The sequence below is a fragment of the Myxine glutinosa genome, chromosome 5, assembly GCF_964187855.1.
Source record: "Myxine glutinosa chromosome 5, kmMyxGlut1.1, whole genome shotgun sequence".
Taxonomy (NCBI): domain Eukaryota; kingdom Metazoa; phylum Chordata; class Myxini; order Myxiniformes; family Myxinidae; genus Myxine; species Myxine glutinosa.
Window position 1 is genome coordinate 204118192 of NC_136265.1, and position 19032 is coordinate 204137223.

At 50.0% G+C, this 19032-nt stretch overlaps 1 long non-coding RNA gene across 1 annotated transcript; it reads right to left on the bottom strand.

Moving 5' to 3' along the window:
- Nucleotides 1-3237: 3237 nt before the first annotated feature.
- Nucleotides 3238-13160, bottom strand: LOC137426521 (uncharacterized). Its single transcript, XR_013623683.1, has 4 exons — nt 13086-13160; nt 9324-9506; nt 6404-6525; nt 3238-3747 (listed from the first exon to the last, which is right to left on the bottom strand). It is a non-coding gene; the product is annotated as an uncharacterized LOC137426521 (long non-coding RNA).
- Nucleotides 13161-19032: the final 5872 nt, after the last annotated feature.

The following is a 19032-nucleotide window of genomic DNA, read 5'->3' on the forward strand; positions in this document are numbered from 1 at the left end:
GCCCTATATAAGTCAATACCTCCAACGATACAGGCGCGCATTCATGCTTTGCGAAGCCGAGTTTAATGAAGTCATGACGCACCGAGGCTAGGATATAGCGGACTGTGATGATGGTGATGATACTGATAGTGTTTTGATCCGAAATTTAGAAAAGTGAATAGAATTGGCAGGAATTGGAAAATTTTTGATTTGTGGAAATTGGACGAGCAAAATTTATAGTAAGAGATGCCCCATGTGATGGGATGGCCAATCCACCATCCCTCACAGGGGGGGCAAAGGAGCACTAGTTTTATGGGGTGTATGGCAGTGAAAACTAGCCCGGGTGGGTTAGGATATATCGTGTGTAGGGATCTAGCGAAGATGACATTAGGTAACGTTAAGATTAGTTAGTGACAAGGATACCTGTAGTGGGGACGCAGGTAGATTAGTGGATGATAATGACGTGGTATGTGCTTAGTTTAAAGGGAAGACGGGGAGCACTAAGTTAGCAGGGCAACAGGTAGTTCAGATGATGCCGTGTGAGTGTTGGAGGTGTATTTAGAAGTGTATTGTGAAAAGTGTATGGTGACCAGGTGTGATTGCACAGGTGTGCAACTGAACAGGTGTATGGAGCAGTGTTTGAGTGATGGTGATGGTGATGTGTGTTGTGTTGACCAACTGGTCCAGGAAGAGGAGGAGGGTGCAGGTGGCACCAGGTGTGAGTGCACAGGTGTGCACCAACAGTTGTGTGAAATACATGGAGTGTGGAATATATGGAGTATTGGAATGGATGGTCGTGGAGTGAGTATGGTGGAAACTAAGGAGTGGAGTGGATGGTGCGAAGGTGTGAATGGGGGAAGAGTGGACCCCCATCACGAATACCTGGGGCGGGTAGTGTAAGTGTTAGGTAGAGGGTACAGGTAAATTGTGGTTGGATATTGGCATCTGTGGTGCGGGTGAAAGAATGATGTTTGGATGGGTGCATTAGTGTTGTGGAAATGGCTGGGCGTGTAGCCTGTTAGTGTGTGTAGTTGGTTTGGGCACTCCACCACTGTGAGGATGTCGGCCAGGTGAGGCCGCAGGTGGGCTCTGGGAGCCGGTAGTTGTGGATGGGGCCCGAGGATCCGGAGGACGGACCCGGGTAGCCCAGTGCCAGAGGGCACCAAGGGGTGACAGAGCCAGGAGGGGCCTTCCCCAGTTAGATAGGTTAGGTAAGGAGCAGGTAAGCTCGGGTGGCAACTACAGTGGTGGAGGTGTGCAGGTGGGTAGACCTGCTGGGAGAGCTACACGTCACAGCCCAGAAATTGTGCAAGGGCACCGGGAGATGAATCGGGGGAGTGAGACCCCAAATTGAGAAGCACCACAGTTTGGTCAATGGGAATTGGTTTTTAGAACCCATCGTGTAAGTTGACCAATGGATTGGCAGGGAAAGACCCCGGGTAGTGTAAAGTGTGTTAAAGTCATTTAGAAGATAGTTAGGATTGAAGTCTCCTCGCACCATCTGCATCCACTCACCTGAGATGACGTACCTCCACACCATACCATGTTTTGATTATTTTTTATGTGCAAATATTTTGGATTGTGAGACGCATCATGACGTGGGTGTGACATTGTGCTTTATGTTCCATCTCTCCCTCCTTGTGAGGGTTGATGATGAATTTGAGTGATGGCAAGTTTTGGCTAGAGGGATTGTGGAGACGAATTTCGTATGGGAAATATGGGGAGACGTGACAGTAGCGACGAATTTGTAATGTGTAGATTTTGTACATATGGGGTAAGGGCAAGGGTAGTGTAGGGGACAGGGGGGTGACGTACGGTAGGGACGAGCTTTCTCACTTCGCCCTCCATACGCATTTCGCCTTGCATTGCCTTATTGATGTGTACCCTTGTGACCTTACCCCTCACTCATTTGTCTTCCCCCTTTTGTCTCCCACATGACCTGTGCGCCATTGGGCGCCGAGGGGAGCGTGCGTGAGTCCGCCATTGTGCTCCCGGAACTCCCAGAACCAGCTGTCTGCATCGATGCACCACATGATGGACCACATATCTGTGGCCGAGCACCACTTATGGACCCCATGGGTTGGGGCATGGCCCCTCTGCTGGAACCGGCCATGAAGGCCCGAAATCTTGCTGGCGGACCTTGGCCACAGGGCACCGATGCCCCACAGGTGAACCACACGTAGTCGGCCCTGTGGGCCATAAATAAAATAAATAAAAATGGACACGTTGGGTGCATTTCGTTTTAATACAAATAGGCCGCCAGCAAAGGAAAATGACAACAACTGGAAGAAATAATAATAGCCAGCAGAGGGAGCTGAAGAGCAAGAGATCACCTGCAGGGTTAGGGGTTGTTGATTTTATTTTTATTCATGAACATTGATGAACAGTGATGACTGCACCGATTGGTGCTTGGGGGTGTATTGGTGCGTTTTTGGGTGTTTTCATGGTGCGTCGATGCAGAGCAGACTGTCTCCCCCCCCAGAAAGAACAATTACAGGTCCTGGGTTACGTTTTGTAAATAAAAGTAGCGTCAATTGTAAATAATGCTCCCCACCGTCAGTGTGTAGTTTGAAGACCATTCCGCAATTCGGTTACCTGTGGGCGTAAGTCTGTTAGGCAGGGTGCAATGGAGCAGCGGGACACATTTATTTATGTTTTAAAACTGTCGCACTCAGGGTCAGGTTAAAAGTAGAGGGAACTACACCTACGTGTCACACTAAATTTAAGTTGTAGGCCCGGGACGTGTCTAAGAGGAGGAGGGTGCAGTGTTGTGGATATGAGAATGGTTTTTTTGTTGTTGTTGTTGAAGTGTAAATTGTTGTAAAGATCACCCTTTGTAAATGTCATGACCCTTGTAAATACCTCCGTAGTGTAAAGGTCAAAGGGCGTCTCGGTAGTTATTCCATGAAACACCACATTGCAGGACCCGATAATACCCCTGTTCAGTAGTTTATTTCCTTATTATGTGTCTTAGGGTAAGGCTGTGTCTCCCATTAATTTAAATACTCCATTGCACCAAGTGAAATAAGAGTAGATCCCCTTTCATTTCATTTCAATGGCCAACTGCATTTTGGGCGGTTTTCTTCAACCACCATTGGCCACGAGGCAGGGTTGGGGAAGAAAGGCGGGTCCGCACCTCGTCAGAGAGGGGAGGAGTGAGCCAGCCCCACTCGACCAACCATGAACAAGGGGTTTGGCTTGAGAGGGCGGAGAGAGAACGTTTGGGGGAGGTTTGAAAAGGTTGAGGGGAGGGGCCTGTATAACCCGCGGCGGGACGCCCCCACAGGAGACAAGAGCTGGGTCGTCAGCAGATGAGCTTTTATGAGATGCGCTTTTACTGAGACAAGAGATGAGTCCAAGAGATGAGCTAAAAGGCTGAGCTGAGCACGTAGAGAGGTCCATGACAAGAGCTGAGTTGTGTGGTTTTGGTCAGAGCTGAGTTGGTCATCAGGGGTGGTCAGTGGTTGCGTTGAGTGGTTGCGTTGAGTTGTCGGTGGAGAAAGAGTGGTTGGACCAAGAAAGAGAGAGGAGAGAACCCGTCACGCCAAACCCCCCACCAGCGCGTCGGCTCCACCAAGCAGCTCCGACCCGTGATCCCGCGCACAAGACAGGCTCGGTGGCATCAGCGGCCGTCGAGGTCCAGCCCGACGTCCCGTGCGGGATCAAGCTCCAGCCAGCTCCGTGCCGTCCTCCCCCTCCAGCCACACACCTCCTTCCAGCCAATTCCTATCATCATTCCCCGTGTGAGTCGTCTTTGTTTGTTCTGTCCTGGGTAGATAATGAAGTCAGTATAAGCTAGTATTTTCCCTGTGTCTCTAAAAGCTTCTGTATATTATTTTCTTATCTTTCCTTCTCCTTGGTTATTTTGAGCCTGTAAATAGTAAATAAATTTAGTAGTATTTTCAGCCCTTTTCTCGTCTTCTTATTCCTTTTCTTCACATCCGTCGTCTTTGTCTTTTCCCTGATTGAATAGCGGTGGCGCGATACGGCCAACGTTTGGGTAAATCGGGTGAATCGGGGAAGAACTGTTCGGCCGCGGTTATACCTCCGCTCGGTAAAATTAACATCCTAATCCGCTTATATATATATAAGCTTGGCTCAGGTCGCTACGCTTGCCTCACCACACGTCGTAACAGAAGAATGGGCTTGGTTTAGCCGGATCCGAATCTTCACCGAAATTGAATTGATTCTCTCTTGTCACACACACAACCTATCCAACAAGTTTCGTCCAAATCCATCCATAAATTTTTGAGATATCCTGCTATGTATAGTTTTTAACCCTATCGCACAACGATGAAGAATCATTGTAAAAAATTCAAAACTTTTGATCCGGATCCACATTCTGATCTTGAACAAAATCAAATCAACTTGTCCTTGTCATATAGACAACTTGTCCACAAGGTTTCGTCTGAATCCGTCTGTATCTCTGAGATATCATGCTATATATCGTTTTTACCCTATCTCTCAATGGAGAAGAATCACTGAAATTTTTTTATCTGATCCGGCTTCAATTCTTCACCAAATTTGAAGGAATTCTTCCTTGTCACACACACACACACAACCTGTCCACCAAGTTTCGGCCAAATCCATCCATATCTTTTTGAGATATCCTGCTTTATGTCGGTTTTAGCCCTTTCTCTCAAGGGTGAAGAATCACTTAATAAATTAAATAATTATTATATCCGAATCCATATTCAGATCTTCACCAAAATCGAAGCAATAAGACCTTGTCGGGCACACAACCTGTCCACCAAGTTTCGTCCAAATACGTCCACAACTTTTTGAGATATTTTGTTCACAAACAAACAGACAGGGGTGAAAACAACCTCCATCCACCATTGGTGGCGGAGTTAATGAGGTATTCAACCCTGAGTAAATACTTCATAGAAGCGTCTTTGGCTTCGATTACAGCTTTGAGTCTTCTTAGGTACTGTATGTCTGTATATGGCTCCATTCATTGTTCCTATCTGGTCTCCAAGGTGTCCAACTGGTTTTCTGATGGGACAGGAGTTGGCATAATTATAAATAATACATATGTCAAATGTATCTTGCTGTCCCGCTCCCATCAGGCTGATTGACAGTCGTTGTCCCGCCCACCCCTCTTGATGCTTCATTGCGCAATTTGTAAATATGAAGTTACACCTGCTTTTCGTGTAATTGTTTCAAAGTATGACAATTTGAGGTCTCATGGACCTTCCCACTCTAAAATGCAGTCGATTCGCGTTTGAACAAGGTGCTGAGATTAACGCAATTTTGAGTTACTCTGAAAAGAAGAATTACAAACAGGTTATTTTTGTTCTGTCAATTATTTATATCAGTGAAGCTGTCCAAATGTTTAACCATTTGCTTGCTTCTCTCAGATTTGAGACAAGATGAAACTTTTTTTTTTAACGACAAAAAATATATGATTTTTAACTCTTAGATGCAGGCGTCAAAAATCCTACATAAACGCAGCCATTGGGCCTCGGAGGCCCAACGGATGTATTCGTGTAATGTTTTTTTTAATTTATATTTTTTATAGATTTTTTTTCTTTCATATCCTTTTTCAATCCAAGTCGATGCTCATGGATGTGTATTTGCTCAGAAAATGCGAATCATTGATCCTATTAGTTGGAAGAATCCCATACAAGTAATGAATCTTTTTTCTTTTTTTTCTTTTTTACTAATTTTTTTTGGTTCTTGGTTTTTCAATTTTTTTTCTCTAAAAAGTTGAGGCTCATGGACGAGTATTTGCTCAAAAAATATGATTCACTAATCTTTTTATTTGGAATGTATATGTCCGCAACTGTCAAAAAACCTACACCAATGCAGCCATTGGGCCTCGGAGGCCACACAAATGTTCCCACTAACCTGAATGAAATTTATATATTTTTGTCACTGAATTATTTGCAACCAAGTTATAGGAGCATAAAATGAGGCTCATATCAAGAAAATAATGATATAGCATAGTAGTACAACAACATATATGCGGGGCCTCGAGGCCCCAGGCCTGCATTCTTGTCAGATTTCCAGGTTTTAAGTGAAGAATGAAGATTTCCCCCCGAGCCTGAATGATTTTTTTTTTTTAATGTCACTGAATTTTGTGTAACAACATCAAAGTTGGTGAAAATGAGGCTCATTCCAAAAATATATATATTGTACAGCATAGTTTTTGCAACAAAAAAAACCGTGTGGGCCTCTGAGGCCCAATCACTGCATCCAAGGGTTAAATGAACACTTTGAAAAAAATGACGCAGCACACAAAGGGTTAATAAGTGTTATTTGATGCGAAATCCTCCACAGACTGACTGGTCGGTACTTTCATAAGTTAACGAGTTTGCATCTTGGTAGATTTTCTTTTGTGAAGAATTGTGTCATCCCTACATCTGATTTGTTGATTTGTAATACTCAGTTCCAGAAAGAGGATAATAAGCTTGTTACGTACATGTCAGGTGGGTCGACGACAACCGTTGACTACCTGCTGGTGTGTAGGCGAGATAGGGGGCACCTCCGTGACACAAATGTGATCCCGGGGGAGGAGGCTGTTTCACAGCACCACTTGGTTGTCTGCGACATAAGGGTGAAAGGTACGAGGAGAACTCGGCGGGTGAAGTACCAACTGAGAATGAAGGTGTGGAGGTTGAAAGAGGTGACAGTGAGGGAAGCATTAAAAGAGAGGCTGAGTATGGTGGAGGATGATGTGGTTGAGCTTGAAAGTGGTTGGATGTCAATGAAAGATAGTCTGTTGGGAGCCGTTGGTGAGGTATGTGGATGGACAAAAGGACCACCGAGGCACTCGGAAACATGGTGGTGGGATGATTAAGTTGGAAAGAAGATTGACGAGAAGAGGAAGAAGTTCAAGGAGTGGCAGAAGGCGAAGGGTATGGGGGCAGAAAAGGCAGAGCATGAAAGTTATAAGGCAGCCAAGAAGGCTGCAAAGAAAGAGGTAGCAAAGGCGCAGGAGGGATGTAGGAAAATGTTCGGAGAACGCTTGGATACGGAAAAGGGTCAGAGAGCGGTATTCAGGATTGCAAAGCAGAAGCGAAAGAGAGGTGTGATGTGATGGGGGTGAGTTGCTTGAAGGATGAAGTGGGACAAATCGTTGTGGACTCAGATGGAATTAAAGGAAGATGGAAGAGATATATGGAAATACTGTTGATTGCAGAGAATGAATGGGATGGCAACATAGAGAGTAACCCAGTTTTCGGACCGGCAGAGAAGATAACCGAGAAGGAAGTTGAGGAAGCAATAAAAGCAATGAAGAGTAGAAAAGCGGGTGGGTCGACGGGAGTTGTGGGAGATATGTTGAAGGCAGCGGGAAATTGGGGTGTGAAGAGAATGACAGAGATCTGTAATCTGGTGGTGAAAGAAGGCCGCATTCCAGTGGATTGGGAACTGAGTGCCTTCGTCCCTCTATACAAGGGGAAAGGTGACCCTCTGGAGTGTGGCTCGTATCGAGCGATAAAGTTATTGAAGCATGGAATGAAGGTATTGGAAAGGGTGTTGGAGAGGAGGATAAGGAAGAAAGTGAAGATTGACGAAATGCAGTTTGGATTTATGCCAGGAAGAGGAACGACAGACGCGTTTTTTATCGTGAGGCAGTTGCAGGAGAAGTATATGGAGAAGAGGAAGAAGTTGTTTTTTGGGTTTGTTGATATGGAGAAAGCATTCGATAGGGTTCCACGCAAAGTATTGACATGGGCATTGAGGAAGTTAGGAGTGGAGGAATGGTTGATCAGAGCAGTGATGGTCCCCTTGTGTTTTATACCCCTCCCCCCCCCCTCCCCTTCCCACGCCTCCTGCCCCCAAGCCCTCTCTCTCCCACACTTCTCCCTGCTCTCAAATGTTGTGGTTGTGTGCTTCCCCTTCTCTCCCCATCTTGTCTTCCGCTCCCTCTTTTTGTATATTTTGTTTGGTTGATTTGTTTGTGAAATAAATGTTAGCTCTTTCACGAGCCTCGATTCAGTATACAAAAAAAGAAGAAAAAAAAAATGTACAAAAGAGCGCGCATAGCTGTAAGGACGAAGGACGGGAACAGTGGTGAGTTTGAGGTGAAGGTGGGAGTGCATCAGGGGTCGGTACTAAGTCCACTACTATTTGTAGCTGTGATGGAGGTGCTGGCTCAGAATGTAAAGGAGGGTTTGCCGTGGGAGTTGTTGTATGCAGATGATCTGGTGTTGATTGCAGAAAGTATGGATGGACTGAAGGAGAAGATGAACAAGTGGAAGGAGTGTATGGAGACAAAAGGTCTGAAGGTGAATATCGGAAAAACGAAGGTGATGGCAAGTGGTAAAGCATGTGGTGAGGTGGAAAAAACTGGGACGTGGCCGTGTGCTGTGTGCAGGAAGGGTGTTGGAGTGAATTCCATTCAATGAACAATGTGCGCTGAGTGGGTTCATCAAAAATGTAGTGGTTTGAGAGGGTCATTAACCAGTGTGGCAGCTACATTCAAGTGTAAGGTGTGCACAGAGGGAGCTGCAGATGGAGGAAATGTTGAGTTGGATCTTGGAGACGGCGTGAAGCTGGAAGGTGTGAAAACATTTTGTTACCTTGGAGACATGCTGAATGGAGAATGTGGATCAGACTCAGCAACGGTTGCTCGAGTGAGATGTGCATGGAAGAAGTTTCGGGAACTGAGTGGCGTGCTGACGAGGAGGGGAGTGTCATTGAAGCTGAAGGGAAAGGTGCATGCTGCATGTGTGAGAAGTGTTATGATTTATGGGAGTGAGACATGGGTAATGAACGTAGAGCAGCAACGAAGGCTGGAAAGGGTGGAAATGCGAATGGTTCGGTGGATGTGTGGAGTATCGTTGAGAGAGAGGAAGACAAATGATGAATTGCGAAAGATGATGGGAATAGAGCCTGTGATGGATGCTGTGAAGAGAAACAGGTTGAGATGGTTTGGTCATGTGTTGAGGAAGGATGAAAGTGACTGGTTGAAAAGAGTGATGGGAATGAATATAGAAGGAAGTAGAGGACGGGGAAGGCCGAGAAAGACTTGGCTGAAGGTGGTCGAAGAAGAAATGCGGGCAAGGGGGTTAACAAGGGGAGATGCCGAAAATAGGGCAAAATGGAGAACATCGTCATGGGGACCGCAAGGCTAACCCCCGCTCTTGCAGGGAAAATGGCCTTAAAATGCCTGTAAAATGCCTACATCACTCGTCTTCCGACTTCCTGATATATCATCAATTCAATTTGAAGTTTGATATCAGATTTAAAATTGGTAACTATTTATGCGATTTTATCAAATTCATGAAAATGACAAAAAACATAATCATCTTCTCATAGCCACTTCGAAATAAATTTCCAGATAAGGTCCCCCCTACTTTTAAATAGTGATGAGCGCCACTGCAAGCATCTCTTACTTATATTCGGAGAGGACGATAAAGGTGTGAACAGACCGTAGGTGAAACACAATGCACTGCAGATCACAAGCAGGATAATGACCCTCATCGACATGAGATTTCCAGCTCTAGAAGTCTCATCAGGAACTCTCAAACCGGTTTGTCCAGGTGTCATATTCTTTCATAAAAATGTTTCACTGGAATCTATAAACATAAGGTGGAGAATAAAAAGATGCTTTAAATACATTGGTATTGGTTTATGGATAAATGGCTTCAAAACTACACAGGCATTGGAAAAAGATGATTTAAGTTGTAATAGTCATAATAAAATCATCATCAAAACTAGATGGTATTCATAGAACACTTACCCTGCACAGTCAACTTGGTGTGAACTAACTCTTCCGTTTTTGAACGTTTCTTTTTTTTGATCCAATATGGCTGCCAGACCACGTGATTGATGACATCATAAATTTATATTCTCTAAATAATTGTTGCATAGATCATGCTCAATCAATTTCAAATTGATCAGACTAAGCGTTGTCCCTGTCGAATAATGACGTCATAAATATGGCACCAATGACGTCATCGTTAACAACATCTATTCCACATATGGAGTAATTTACAATGAGCCATGTTTCAAATTTTTCCATAGAGTGGTTTCAGAGATTTAGAGGTGCGACATTTTCCCAAGATGGCGCCTGTACCACGTGACCTATGACGTCATAATATTCATTAAAATATTCTACAGGAGGAGGCCCTACTATGGTGAAAATCTCTTGTCAATCATACGTACGTAAAGGAATGCTTAACCTCGCTTTTCGCTTCGCGAGCGCAGGGTAATAATAACTAGAACGGCACTCAGTAGAGCGCGTACCTCCACCAGGCTGAACAGTTTATGTTTTGTATCCCACTGATAGGCCGGATCTGGATTCGGACCTGAACCAAAATCTAATCGGCTTGGTCTTGTCATCTAACCAACTCGTCCACCAAGTTTTTTCATAACTCGTCCACAACTTTTTTAATTATCATGTTATATATCGTTTTTCGTCCGATCTCTCAATCGTGAAGGATCACTTAAAAATTAAATAATTCTTGTAACTGGATCCATATTCAGATCTTCATCAAAGTCGAATCGATTCGTTGTTGTCACACACACAACCTGTGCACCACGTTTTGTCCAAATCTGTCCATAACTTTCTGAGATATTCTGCCATGTATCGGTTTTAGCTCTTTCACTCAATGGTGAAGATTCCCTTGAAAATTAAATAATTCTTGTTTCTGAATCCATATTCAGATCTTCACCAAAATCGAATCTGGTAGTCCGTGTCAGACACCCAACATGTCCACCAGGTTTCGTCCAAATCCGTCCACAACTTTTTGAGATATCCTGCTATGAATCGATTTTGGCCCTTTCTCCCAATGGTGAAGAATCATTAAAAAAAATTATACTAGCCGGATCCGAATCCGGATCTTCACCAAAATCTAATCATTTCATCCTTGCACCATACTCTATATCTCTGCCAAATTTCGTCCGAATCACTCGACAACTTTTTGAGATATCTTGTCCACAGACAGACAAACAAACAGACAGACAAGCAGACAGACAGATAGGGGTGAAAACATAACCTCCATCCACCTTAAGTGGCGGAGGTAATAATACGAGTTATCTCGCCGTCACAATGAACTTCGACGCAAGAGGAGGGCATCCTGATTCTAATGTACCATAATCAAGGGTTAGTCTTTTTGAGCAACGTAATTTGAGCGTGTTTGAGCGTAATTTTCAGCGTAATTTGAGCGTGTCAGGTTTTCAGGTCACATTTAATTGGGAGAGTTGATAAGTCGAATTACTTTGGATTCAATTCTGTCCAGTAAGTATGTGGAACTATAACCTCCCCAGATGTGAGAGCAGATCTCTATACAAGGACGAATCAATCCTTTATATAGTTGAAGCAACTGTTGAGAGGAGAAGAATCTTCGACATCTGAACAGGACTCCCAGTTTCTTCGAGGCAGATTTAGCTATTTGTGTAATGTGTGGATTCCAGGATAGATTTGAAGTTAGGGTAATACCTAGTAGGTTTATTATATCACATGGTGTAATTGTGGAACTTTCAAAGGAGATTGGAGAGTTGAGAGGAGTTTTGGAGAGACGTATGGGAAGAAATTGAGTTTTAGAAGCATTAAATTTAACCTGATTACATTTGCCCCACTGGGAAATCTTGTCCAAATCCGAATTTAAAGAGGTTGTTGTGATAAAACGAGATGCAGATCGATTGAGGGAAGATGGGGCAGATGGGAAAAACATGGAGGAATGCAACGTTGAATCATCAGCATATGAGTGCATTTGGTTATTTGTAGAAGAAAGAAGGTCATTGATAAAAAGAAGGAAGAGTGTTGGAGACAGAACAGAACCCTGAGGAACACCGCTGTTGATAGGGAAGGAGGGAGATGTTGAGCCATGGACAATTACAGAGATAGAGCGGTCGGAGAGAAAGCTCGATATGAGAGAGCAGAGTGAAGGAGGAAAGCCGAAAGAGGGAGCTAGGATATCAGACCCCGATGCCAAACTCTGTCAAAAGCTTTTGAGATATCAAGGCCTACAACAAAGGATTCTCCAAAATCTCAGAGAAGAGGTCCAGACATTTGTGACATTCGTGGTTTGCCATTGCCTCCCCCACAGTATTTAGCGCAGGCATTTTTAGTTTGTTCAGGATGCCGGCGATAGCTCGCCGACCCTTCGCGAAGGACACCGACTAATGCCGACAGATGGGACTCCCGGTTTAACGTTCATCCGAGGGACGTCACACACATTGATGAATTACCCTGCCTGTGAAACGCCAACATGTCAGGATTCGAACCTTGGCTCGACAGCTCAGAGGTGAGTGTACACACCTGTCAGCCATTGTACCATCGAGTAGCCCATTTAGACCATCAAAGCCTGCGTCATTATTACCAACTAATGGTTGTTTGTCCAAAATCCATGGACATGGGCGATCGTTTTTAAATGCTGAACAACGGAAGGAATCAGCACGTTGCAATTACTGCACCTGTACAAATTCCATTGTCATCCATTCATTACCTGCGCCATCGAAAGTGGATGGAGGTTATGTTTTCACCCCTGTCTGCCTGTCTACCCCTGTCTGTCTGTCTGTTTGGCTGTTTGTGTCTCTGCCTGTTTGTCTGTCTGTCTGTGAACAAAATATCTCAAAAAGTCATGGACGGATTCGGACCCAACTTGGTGGATCGATTGAGTGTGTGACAAGAACGAATCGATTCGATTTTGGTTCAGGTCCGAATCCAGATCCGGCCTATAAGTGGAATACAAAACGTAAAGTGTTGAGCCTGGCAGAGGTGTGCGCTCTCCATACCGAGTGCCGTTCTAGTTACCTATCAAAATTCACCTTGATGCATGACCGTGACGTCGGGCGACTTGATGACCCAGAAAACGGTAATAGTCACGGAAAAACTCACAGTAAAATGGGAACGTTTGCATGTCCATATATACCACACGTACTACCTACCATAGATGCACTTTTTAAGTCTTTGGTATGACTTGGTCGGGATTCCAACGGCCGACATCCCACCCATAGAGTAGACGCTCGAACCATTACACCACCGAGTCAGGTACGAGTTGCTCTCGGTATTCTAAACGATTTTACAATTACGATTCAGCAGGTCACAAGGCCAAAAGCTTTTGTCTATAATTAATAATTTCTGTTGTATTTACGAATGCTAATTGTTAATCAGACGTCTTGACTTCAAATTAAATCTTACAAATCCTCACCTGTATTACGTGAAAAGCAAGCGGAAGGTACGCCGGTACTCCAGGTTTCATGACAACAGGTGTTGCCGTATATAAATGTCACGTCACAAGCAAACGTTTCATCGAAAATGGGCGTAGTTTAATGATATCGGTAAAGGGAGTTCACCCTTTGTTTACCTGCTGTTGGTTCTTGCATTGGTCACAATCAGGGAGCGAAACATTCAGTGAGTGAAACATTCAGTGAGTGAAACATTCAGTGAGTGAAACATTGTTGTTTTTTGTTGTTGTTGTTTTTTTTTTTTTTTTTTTTTTTTTTTGTATGCTGAATCGAGGCTCGTGAAAGAGCTAACATTTATTTCACAAACAAATCAACCAGACAAACAAAATATATAAAAAGAGGGCGCGGAAGACAAGATGGGGAGAGAAGGGGAAGCACACAAACACAACATTTGAGAGTAGGGAGATGTGTGGGAGGGAGAGGGCTTGGGGGGCTCAGGTACATCCCATTTCCTTTGATCATCCTTGAGATGTCTCTACAACTTGACTGGAGTCCACCTGTGGCCAATTCAATTGATTGGCCATGATTTATAAAGAAACACACCTTTCTGTACAAGGTCCCACAGTTGACATTGTATGTCAGTGATGTTCATGTGACAAAGGCTAAGAGGTGATCTGATCATCTCTCCGTCTTCACAGCGGAACTCTTTGCTATCGTATTTGCTCTGGAATGGCAAATCGAATTCAACCCTCTCAGTGCCGTGATCTTTTCTGATTCCCTCTCTGCACTTAAGGTTCTGGAGTCTCTAAAGGAGGGATGCAGATTTGACCTGGTGCTCGAAGTACTGCACCTGATCAACATTGCTAGTTGGAGCGGATCTGTGGTCAATCTGTGCTGGATCCCCGCTCATGTGGTGCTGGATCCCCGCCGCTCATGTGGTGCTGGATCCCCGCCGCTCGTGGTGCTGGATCCCCGCCGCTCATGTGGTGCTGGATCCCCGCCGCTCGTGGTGCTGGATCCCCGCCGCTCGTGGTGCTGGATCCCCGCCGCTCATGTGGTGCTGGATCCCCGCCGCTCATGTGGTGCTGGATCCCCACTCATGTGGTGCTGGATCCCCGCTCATGTGGTGCTGGATCCCCGCCGCTCATGTGGTGCTGGATCCCCGCTCATGTGGTGCTGGATCCCCGCTCATGTGGTGCTGGATCCCCGACGCTCATGTGGTGCTGGATCCCCGCTCATGTGGTGCTGGATCCCCGCTCATGTGGTGCTGGATCCCCGCCGCTCATGTGGTGCTGGATCCCCGCTCATGTGGTGCTGGATCCCCGCTCATGTGGTGCTGGATCCCCGCCGCTCATGTGGTGCTGGATCCCCGCTCATGTGGTGCTGGATCCCCGCTCATGTGGTGCTGGATCCCCGCTATTGTGGTGCTGGATCCCCGCTCATGTGGTGCTGGATCCCCGCTCATGTGGTGCTGGATCCCCGCTCCTGTGGTGCTGGATCCCCGCTCATGTGGTGCTGGATCCCCGCTCATGTGGTGCTGGATCCCCGCTCATGTGGTGCTGGATCCCCGCTCATGTGGTGCTGGATCCCCGCTCATGTGGTGCTGGATCCCCGCTCATGTGGTGCTGGATCCCCGCTCATGTGGGCATCGGAGGGAACGAGGCCCTCGATCTTGCAGCCACGTGTGCGATCACATCCGAATGTGTCCCCCAATCCCTTTGGGACCGTCTGAAATTGTGAATGTGGTCATGGTGAACCCCGACGTGATCCCCCCCCCCCCTACTTTTCAGCTACCCCAGTTGTCCCGCAGAGACCAGGTGGCTCTCTCCAGGCTCAGACTTGGGCACTGTCGCCTTAATTCGTATCTTCACGTGATAGGGTGTCACCCTTCCGGGACTTGCGCCTCCTGGAGGGAACCCGAAGATTTATCCCACGTATTTCTGGGATGCCGCCAATACGAAGGACCGAGGTTGCTCCTTTTTAAAATTGTTGGAGAGGAGGGGTCGGTGGGTCTGACCTGCCCGTCATTTTTGATTATTTAAACCAGAAGCATCCTCGTTTGTGCAAGGCGATCCGAAACTTTTTGAAAGCGTGTGGGAGACCTATATAGTTATATTATGGATGTCCCATCGGCGTCCATTTCAATATATTAAAGCGCGATGCTGCGCGCGCTAATGCTTACGCAAGGAGCAAGCGGACAACGCGGTTCATAAAAGAGTCTTTATTCAAAGTACTCAAACTGCAGCACAAAGCTGCTCAGGGCTGCGCGCCCCGTGTATATCGTGAGGTCACGCCTCTCTCCCTGGCGTGGCCCATCCCCACTTGGTGTGCAGGGTGAGGTCACCACGTCAGTGCTTTCGTGTCCGCCACACGCGCCCCCCCAGAATCCCTGCGCACCTGAAGGGTCAGTTTGCGGGGCAAACGGATAACCCGGCCGAAGCGCCCCCTGGCGACTGGCGGCGTCTGGGATGCAGGGATGCCATCTGGGATGCCTCCGGCTGCAGGACCGAGGGGCGGCGTGGCGGCGGGGCTGGGCGGTGCCGGGGGTCCGCCCGCAGGGGGGCGGCCCCGGCGTGGGGGTCGGGCCACTGGCGGTGGATGGTCCACGTCGAGGTGGGCCGGCTTGAGGCGGTCTACAGAAGCGTGGTCAGGAGTACCGCCGATGTCCAGGGTGAAGTGCTTCGCCCCGGTCTCCAGCACGCGGAAAGGCCCGTCGTACGGGGGCCGCAGTGGTGTCCGGTGGGCATCGTGGCGGACAAAGACGTACTCCGCCGTGCGAAGCTCCGGGGCGACGTGCATTGGTGGGTGCCTGTGGCATGCCGTTGGCACCGGGGCGAACCTCTGGGCGGTCTCTTGCAGAGCGGAGCGCTGCTGTGCCACGGACCATGGTGCCGTGGAGTCGGGGAGGAACTCGCCCGGCACCCGCAGCGGTTGCCCGAAGACCAACTCCGCCGCGGATGCGCGCAGGTCCTCCTTGGGCGCCGTCCGGAGGCCCAGCAGGACCCAGGGGAGCCTGTCGACCCAGCCGCCGTCGCGGAGGGTGGCCCGGAGCGCGGCCTTCAACGAGCGGTGAAATCGCTCACACAGGCCGTTAGCCTGGGGGTGGTAGGCCGTGGTTCAGTGCAGCCGGACCCCGAGCCCCTGCGCGACCGCCCCCCAGAGCTCCGAGGTGAACTGGGGGCCGCGGTCGGACGAGATGTCTGAGGGGGCGCCGAACCGGGCGACCCAGGCGGCGATGAAAGCCTGCGCGACATCCGCCGCCGTCGTCGACGCCAAGGGCACGGCCTCCGGCCACCGGGTGGTGCGGTCCACCATGGTGAGGACGTGCGTGAAACCCCGCGAGGGGGGCAGAGGTCCCACCAGGTCCACGTGGACATGGTCAAACCGGCGTTCCGGCACCGTGAACGGGGCCAATGGGGCCTGGGTGTGCCGGTGCACCTTGGCGCGCTGGCACGCGAGGCACGTCCTGGCCCAGCCACGGACGGCCTTCCGAAGGCCATGCCAGACGAACTTGTCAGCGATCAACCTTTGGGAGGCCCTCGCGCCCGGGTGGGACAGGCCGTGGATGGCGTCAAACACCTGGCGCTGCCAGCCCGCGGGCACGATGGGGCGAGGACGCCCGAGGGAGACGTCGCACAAGAGGGCCGCGCCCGCGCCGTCGAACGGCACCTCGGGGACGTGGAGGCCCGTGACGGCGGTCCGCAAGGCCTGGACGTCGGGGTCAGCGGCCTGGTCCGCTGCCATCCGGGCATAGTCGATGCCGAGGTGGACTGCGTGGGCGACGGCCCGGGAAAGGCAATCCGCCACCGGGTTGTCCTTCCCCGCGATGTACCGGATGTCCGTCGTGTACTCGGACACGGCCGAGAGGTGACGCTGCTGCCGGGCCGACCACGGCTCGGTGACCTTGCCCATCGTGAAGATCAGCGGCTTGTGGTCGACGAAGGCCGTGAACGCACGGCCCTCAAGCAGATGGCGGAAGTGCCTGACCGCCAAGTGAAGCCCGAGCAACTCAGGGTCGAAGGTACTGTAATGGCGTTCGGGCGGGCGAAGCTGCCGGCTAAAGAACGCCAGCGGTTGCCAAGCTCCACGCACCCATTGCTCGTGCACCGCGCCCACCGCGTAGTCCGAGGCGTCGGTGGTAAGAGTGATCGGTGCATCGGGCGCCGGGTGCGCGAGCATGGTGGCGTTAGCCAAGGCGAGCTTCGCGCCCGTGAACGCCGTGTCCATCTGCTCGGTCCAGGTAACGTCGCCTTTGCCCGGCTTACCTCGGAGAGCTTCGTGCAGGGGGCGCAGGAGCTGGGCGATACGGGGCAGGAACCGATGGTAAAAGTTCACCATGCCCAGGAACTCCTGCAGCCCTCTGATCGTGCGGGGGCGCGGAAACCCCTTCACCACCTCCACCTTGGCCGGCAGGGGGACGGCTCCGTGCTTGGTGACACGGTGCCCCAGAAAATCGATTACGGCGGCGCCGAACCGGCACTTTGCGGGGTTCACAATCAGGCCATGCTGGCCCAGGCGTTCGAAGAGCGTGCCGAGGTGGCGTAGGTGCTCTTCACGGGACGCGCTGGCGATGAGGATATCGTCCAGGTAGACGTAGACAAAATCCAAGTCGCGCAGAACGCTGTCCATCAGTCGCTGGAACGCCTGAGCCGCATTCTTCAGACCGAAGGGCATCCACAGGAACTCGAAGAGTCCGAATGGCGTGATGACCACCGTCTTCGGGACGTCCTCCGGCCTGACGGGGACCTGATGGTAGCCACGTATGAGGTCCACCTTCGAGAAGTGGGACATGCCCGCCAAACGGGCGGAAAAGTCCTGAATGTGGGGGACGGGGTAGCGGTCGGGAGTGGTGGCGTCATTGAGACGGCGATAGTCCCCGCACGGTCGCCATCCCCCGCCGGGCTTCGGCACGATGTGCAGCGGCGACGCCGAAGCGCTCTCTGAGCGCCGAACGATGCCGAGTCGCTCCAGGGTAGCAAACGCCGCTTTTGCCACCGCCAGCTTCGTCGGCTCGAGGCGGCGTGCCCGGGCATAGACCGGTGGCCTGACGGTGGGGATGTGATGGGCCACCCCGTGCTTGACGGCCCCCGCCGAGAAGGTGGGCCGCGTGAGGGCCGGGAAGCCGGCGAGGAGGCGGGTGAATGCGTCTGCTGCCGGAAGCATACAGATCAACGTGGCCGGAACCGAACCGTTCGGCAAGCCGCTTGGCAAGCAGCTCGTTGAGCTGCTCGACGAGCTGGGCAGCGCACAAGCGAGCGAGCTGAACGTCTCGGCCTGGACAAGACGTCTGCGCTTTTTGTCGACCAGGAGCCCATTAGCGCACAGGAAGTCCGCGCCAAGCAGTGCCATGGGCACGTCGGCGGTGACGAACGTCCATCGGAAAACCTGCCCTCCGAACCGCAGAGAGAGGCAGCGTTTTCCGTACGTACGGATGGGCGTCCCGTTCACGGCAAGCAGCACGGGGCCCCCGCCCGCGGCGTGCTTGTGTGACGTGCCGGCGGGAAACACACTCACCTGTGCTCCCATGTCGCACAGGTAACGGCGCCCGGATAAGGTGTCCGTTATGAACAGCAGGCTGATGAGCGCCGGCCCGGGCGTTTCCCGACCTGTTGAAGGAGCATGGCGGATGACATTGCCGAGCCTCGTGGCCAAACTTGGCGTGGAACCAGCACCAGGTGGTGGAGCTGGAGGAGTGAGGCTGGCTCCGCCAGTTCGGTGGAGTTGGCGGTTTTCGCCGCGGCGGTGGGCGGGGCGTGGCGGCGGTCACGAGGGGCGTATCAGCATGCTGCGTATGCTGTGTAAGCTGATGCTGTGGATCAGCATCATCAGCAGCATCAGCCTCGAGGTCCGTGACGGCCGCGCCGACTCTCGCCCGCGTATCCGAAGCCGCGAAGTACCTGTCCGCCTCGGCTGCCAATGCTCGGGGTTCCGTTAGCCCGGTCCCGGCCAACGCGAGGCGAACCTGCGCTG